The following is a 6,562-nucleotide window of genomic DNA, read 5'->3' as shown; positions in this document are numbered from 1 at the left end:
ACAAATTCTGATTTCTATATTCTTTGATGTTACTTCTAATAATCTCTTGAATGGTGTCAATAATGATCATTTTAGGAAACAAGTTTGTATATGGAGACTCCAGATAATACAGGGTCCAACTGAGATTTGCCTGAAAAACAAACAAACAAACAAACAAACTTGTAGATGAGACAGAGAACTGTACCACATTAGTGTCTTTAACTCATTTCATCTCTGGTCTCAGAATCAATGTTTGGAGCAGGTCAAAACTGTTTTCAATGTCAACCATGCTACATGGACCCAATTCATCAGAAGTAAGAAGGAAATGCTATATATTTGACTCCAAATAAGTCACAAGAGTTTTGAAAAATGCCTGGGAAAAGAAAAATCATATGTAATTCTGTAAGGTACTGACTGAATCATGGATATGACAGTAACCCAAGGGTACTAGGTTACCTGAGCATGGGAAGTTTGGACAGAGCATTGAAAATGGAACATTTAAGAGAAGTCCTATAAAAAGCTTCTAATGTCCCAGTGACTCTAAGGAAGGAGAGGTCACTCCTGATTTCCTAAGGCCAAGCAGAGCATGAGAGTCATATTGGAACATTGTTCTAGGAATTATTGTCAGGTTTTGTTGTTGTTGTTGTTGTTGTTGTTGTTTCTATGATGACATTTTGTGTGGCAATTTCTCTAATTTAGTTCCTATTTGACAGTTCAGAGAATTTTGCAGAAGAGGGGGTGGAAAGATTGTAAGAGCCACAGGTTGTGACGTCATGCCCACAGGCAATCCTCCCCACAAAAATGAATGAGTGCTGCTCCAACAATGCATAAACCACAACCCCATAGGGAATACCTGCAACCCCACTGAGGAGAATCCCCAGTGGAATGGGGGCAGAGATAAGGGAAAGGAAAGTACCAACACATGATGTATTCATACAAAATATGTCTAATAATAAACATCATCATCATTTTAAAAGATTTTAAAAATATATACTTAAAGAATTAAACAAAAACCTATTCAGCTCCAAAAGCCATCAATATAAATATCACTGGCCAAAAATAAGAGTGAAGCAATGTTTAATCAGTGAAATTCTGAAAATTGAGGATTCATTCCTTATTTAAAAAAAAAAAAACACTATATTCAGTCAAGTAACATTAAAAAGTTTCCACAGAGAGGGGAAGGAGAGAAGTTAATACTAGTAAATGTTATGTGCAAATCAGTGCATGGAGATTTAAACAGAAAATAAGTGAGATTTGTTTCACATATCAGGTAGAAGAAAAAAGTTGGCTGCACTAAAGAAGAGAAATGGAAGTTTCTTCCATCATACACATCAATCAACTAGAGGGTGTGTGTGTGGTGGGGGTACAAAGATCTTCATGGGTTACATATCTAAGAAGATAAAAGAAAGAATCAGAGAAAAAGTGAGTTTTGGGTCAAGCAAAGGGAATGAATGAAGCAGTCTTGAATGAAGTTACCTCTCTGTCTCATGAAGTATACAAGCAGAAACTGATTGACCATACCTCATTAGGATGCTGACTTCCATATACACATTCATTCCCATGATACCCTCTATGAGCTATGGTTATTTTCCTTGTTTTCATTTTTAAATTTTATGTAACTATTGACTTGACTATATAAACAAGTCACATGGTTGCCCCATTCCTCTCACATTATCTACCTCTTATCCACTTTTGCCTGCCACCATTCCACCAAGTTCATTCCTCAGTGAGAATATTGGAATCCAATGTGGAGTTATGATTGCATCAATAAGTTTCTGGGGGTTGGGGTACAATCCTACATGATAACTATTCTATCCTGTGGCTCTTACAGTATTTCTGACCCCTCTTCTGTGATGTTTCGTGTGCTTCAAATGGTGTATTCTATTTTTAAATTTTGAAAAAATAATTTTTATCTATATACTTGCAAGCAAAGAGAGATAGACAGAAAGGAAAGAGAGAGGGGCTGGAGAGATGGCTTAGCGGTTAAGCGCTTGCCTGTGAAGCCTAAGGACCCCGGTTCGAGGCTCGGTTCCCCAGGTCCCACGTTAGCCAGATGCACAAGGGGGCGCACGCATCTGGAGTTCGTTTGCAGAGGCTGGAAGCCCTGGCACGCCCATTCTCTCTCTCTCCCTCTATCTGTCTTTCTCTCTGTGTCTGTCGCTCTCAAATAAATAAAATAAAATAAAATAAAATAAAATAAAATAAAAAAAGAAAGGAGAGAGAGAGGAAGAGACAGATGGAGAGAGAGAATGGTGCAGTAAGGGCTAGAGCCACTGATAACAAACTCCAGATGCATATGCTTCTTTGTGTATTTGGCTTTATGTGGATACTAGGGAATCAAACTCAGGATATTAGGTTTTGCAGGCAAGTACTTTAGCCATCTCTCCAGCCCTATTATTTTTTTAAAAAAATATATTAATTTTATTTTCACTTATTTATGAGAGAGAGATAATGAGTATGCCAGGGACTCTAGTCACTGCAAATGAGCTCCAGACACATACACCACTTTGTGCATCTGACTTACGTGGGTACTGGGGAATCAAAGGTGCATCCTTAGGCTTCACAGGCAAGTGCCCTATCTGCTATACCATCTTTCCAGTGCTGCAGTGTGTATTTTAAGTCTACTTTAGTGTTGAGCAGCTCAGTGTAACCTCTGGATTTCTTTGTTGATGAGTTTTGAATTTTCCTGTACTAGTGGGATTTTGTTTAGGAAGGTTTTCCCTACTCAAATGTGATGGAAAGTGCCTCCTAGTTTTTCTTCCAGGAGAATGATTCTGGTATTTTTTTTATTGATATTTCATTAATTCTGTATATTGCTTTTGGTAGAATTACCATTTTCACAATATTAATTCTGCCTAATGAGGAGCATGGTAGATCTTCCCATATTCTCAAGTCTTCCTTGATTTATTTCTGGAAGTTTTTTCTTATGTTTTCATTTTATAGTTATTTACCATCTTTGGCTAGTGTTATTCTATGGTATTAATTTTTGTTGCTAATGAAAATGGGCTGGAGAGATGGCTTAGCGGTTAAGCGCTTGCCTGTGAAGCCTAAGGACCCCGGTTCGAGGCTCGGTTCCCCAGGTCCCATGTTAGCCAGATGCACAAGGGGGCGCACGCGTCTGGAGTTTGTTTGCAGAGGCTGGAAGCCCTGGTGCACCCATTCTCTCTCTCTCCCTCTATCTGTCTTTCTCTCTGTGTCTGTCGCTCTCAAATAAATAAATAAAAATAAATATATAGAAAAGACCTTGATATCCCACCTCTGAGTAATGGGGACAATTAAGAAAACTGGGAGGGCTGGAGAGATGGCTTAGTGGTTAAGCGCTTGCCTGTGAAACCTAAGGACCCTGGTTTGAGGCTAGATCCCCCAGGACCCACGTTAGCCAGATGCACAAGGGGTGCACGCTTCGGCAGTTCGTTTGCAGTGGCTGGATGCCCTGGCACACCCATTCTCTCCCCCCTCCCTTTCTCTCTCTGTCTGTTGCTCTCAAATAAATAAATTAAAAAAAAAAAAAAGAAAATGGGACAGCTTCACTGATTTCTTTCTCTGTATATTTGTCCTTTGCAAATAGAAAACCTACTGATTTTTGTGCATTGATTTTTTATCCTACCATTATGCTGAAGGAATTTATCATATTTAGAAGTTTTGAGATGGAGACTTTCAGGTCACTTATGTATAGGATAATGTCATCTGCACATAGGGTTGAATAACTTCTTCCTGTCTAATTTGTATCCCTTTTATTTATTTCTTATTTATGTCTATGTCTTATTGCTTGGGCTAGTACTTCTAGTAGTATGTTGAAGAGCAGTGGTAAAAGTGGGCACTCCTGTATTGTTCCTGTTCTCAGTGGGAACTCCATGAAGTTTTTTTCCCTGTTAAGTATTATGTAGGTTTTAGGCTCTTTATATATAGCCCTTTTTGTGTGTTGAGATATAAACCCTCCATTCCCATTCTTTCCAGTGTTTTGATAATGAAGTGGTGTTTCATTTTGTCAGAGGCCTTCTCTGCATCAATTGAGATGATCATGTGGTTCTTATGATTCAGTTTATTTATGTGGTTTATTATGTTGACTAATGTCTGTATGTTAAACCATTCCTGCATCCCTTGGATAAACTCTATTTGATCAAGGTGGATAATGATTTTAATGTGTTGTTGAATTCATTGTGCAAGGATTTTGTTCAGAATCTTTGCATCTAAGTTCATTAGGGATATAGGCTTATAGTTTTCTTTCCTTATTGTATCTCTACCTGGTTTTGGTATTAGGATGATGCATGCTCACTTCATAAAAGGAGTTGGGGAGAATTCCCTGGTCTCCAATTATAAAAAACAGTTTGAAAAATCGTTTTCATTTCTTCAATGAAGGTTTGATAGAATCCATCTGAGAAGCCATCTGCTCCTGGACTTTTGTTTTGGGGGAGGTTTTTGATTACCTTTTCAATCCCCATGGATGTGATAGGTTTGTTTAGGAGATTAATCTTCTCTGAGTTTAGTTTAGGTAGGTTGTATGTGTTTGGGAACTCATTCATTTCTTTCCAATTATTCAATTTTGTGGAGTAGAAGTTTTGAAAGTATGCCCTGATGATTCCTTCAATTTCACTGTTGTCTGTTGTAATATCTCTTTTTTCATTTATTTTGTTTATTTGTGACTTCTCTTTTTTGTGATTGATCAAATTTTACAGCAGCTTTTCAATATTGTTTATTTTTTTCATAGAACCAGCTCTTCATTTCATCGATTTCTAATTTGCTATCTTAGTTTTCAATTCATTAATTTCTGCTCTAATTTTGATTATTTCGTCCCATCTGGAGCTCTCTGGGGTGTATTCTTGTTTCTCCAGTGCCTTTAAGTAGATGGCCAGGTTATTAATTTGGGATCTCTGTCTTTATGATGAAGGTATTTAGGGTTATGAATTTTCCACTTAGGACTACCTTCATTGTGTCCCAAAAGGTTTGGTAGGTTGTATTTTCATATTATTTAATTTTAAGAATCTTACTGGTTTGGGTTTGTTTGTTTTTTTTTTTTGTTTGTTTGTTTGTTTGTTTATTTATACTCACCCATTCATTGTTTAAAAGTGCATTGTTAGTCTCCAGGAGCTGGTGGCATTCTTGGTGTGTCTGTTGTTCTTAATGTCTGTCTTTAAAGCATTGTGATCAGACATGGTTTAGGAAGTCACTTCAATTTTCCTGACTTATGAAGGCATACTTTATGGCCTAATATATGGTGAATTTTGGAGATGGTTCTGTGGGCTGCTAAGAATGTGTATTCTACAGATTTGGGATGAAAAGTTCTATAGATATCCATTAGGTCTAGTTGATCTATGATGTTGTTGAGCTCTATTATTTCCCTGTTGATTTTGTGCTTGGATGATCTGTCTATTGATTATAGTGGAGTATTGAAGTCTCTGACTATTATGGTGTTGCTATTTATTTCTGTTTTATTATTGTGTAGAATTTGTTTTATAAACTGTGGCTCACCTGCGTTTGACACATTTGTATTTATGATTCTGATGTTCTCATGTTGGATCATTCCCTTGATAAGTAAGAAGTGGCCTTCTTTGTCCTTTTGTGTTACATTTGGTTTGAAGTCTAATTTATCAGATAATAATATAGAAATATTCACTTGTTTTTATTTCCATTTTCTTGGAATATCATTTTCCAGCCTTTTGCCCTGAGAAGTAATGAGAAGTGAGCCCATAGCACACTGGTCACCATCAGGGCCTTCCTTCTTGTGGACTTCTAGGCCTTGGGGAGTACTCAAGGGAACCCAGGTAGACAGAGTTGGATTGTCTCAGGACTAGCTGAGCATGAGCTGGCTGAGGTTTTCTTCTAGAACTGTTCATTGGATGGCACAGTGGTATTTGACATGGCCTGAATATGTTTCCATATGGCTTGTAAAGCAGATAAGATATTAGCAGAGTTATCAGAAACATATACACTACATTTAGCCTTGATAATAGCCTTCCAGAGTTTATCTTTTAAAATTCATCCTGGGGCTAGCCAGGACCAAATGTTGCTATCATAGAGCCAGTGGATGTCATTAAAAGCTGTACAAATATATTTTTGGTCTCAGAACTTACTTAAGGATGTCCTGGCATAAGTTCAAAGAGATTCACCATTGTCACTAGTATCAGGAAGTCTTCTGAATTAAGCAACCTTAGCCAGAGTCATCTCTGTATATATTATAGATTTGAAAATAACCCTTTTGGGCTTAGCAGTTATGGCATTTGCCCTGTGAAGCCAAAGGATCCACATAAGCCAGATGAATAAAGGACACAGGCATAGGGTGTTTGATTGCAGAGGCTAGAGGGCTTTGTGTACCCACTCTCTTTCTGTTTCTCTCTCTTCTATCTATACTTGCAAATAAATATTTAAAAAAAGAAAATAACACTTTTGACATCTATGGTTGTTTTTCCTTATTATAGACTTAGAAGTATTATACAGAGGGACATGTCTTAAGGTCTTGTTTGTTTCCTCTGTGGAAAGGTCTTGTTGTATTACTTAATAGATCATATTTGAGGTATCTCTTTATCTTTGGCTATACATTTCTTTCTGTGTATTTAAGACCAAGCTCATGTAACAAAGTGCTACA

The sequence above is a fragment of the Jaculus jaculus genome, chromosome 15, assembly GCF_020740685.1.
Source record: "Jaculus jaculus isolate mJacJac1 chromosome 15, mJacJac1.mat.Y.cur, whole genome shotgun sequence".
NCBI classification, from domain to species: domain Eukaryota; kingdom Metazoa; phylum Chordata; class Mammalia; order Rodentia; family Dipodidae; genus Jaculus; species Jaculus jaculus.
Note: the sequence above shows the minus strand (reverse complement) of the source record.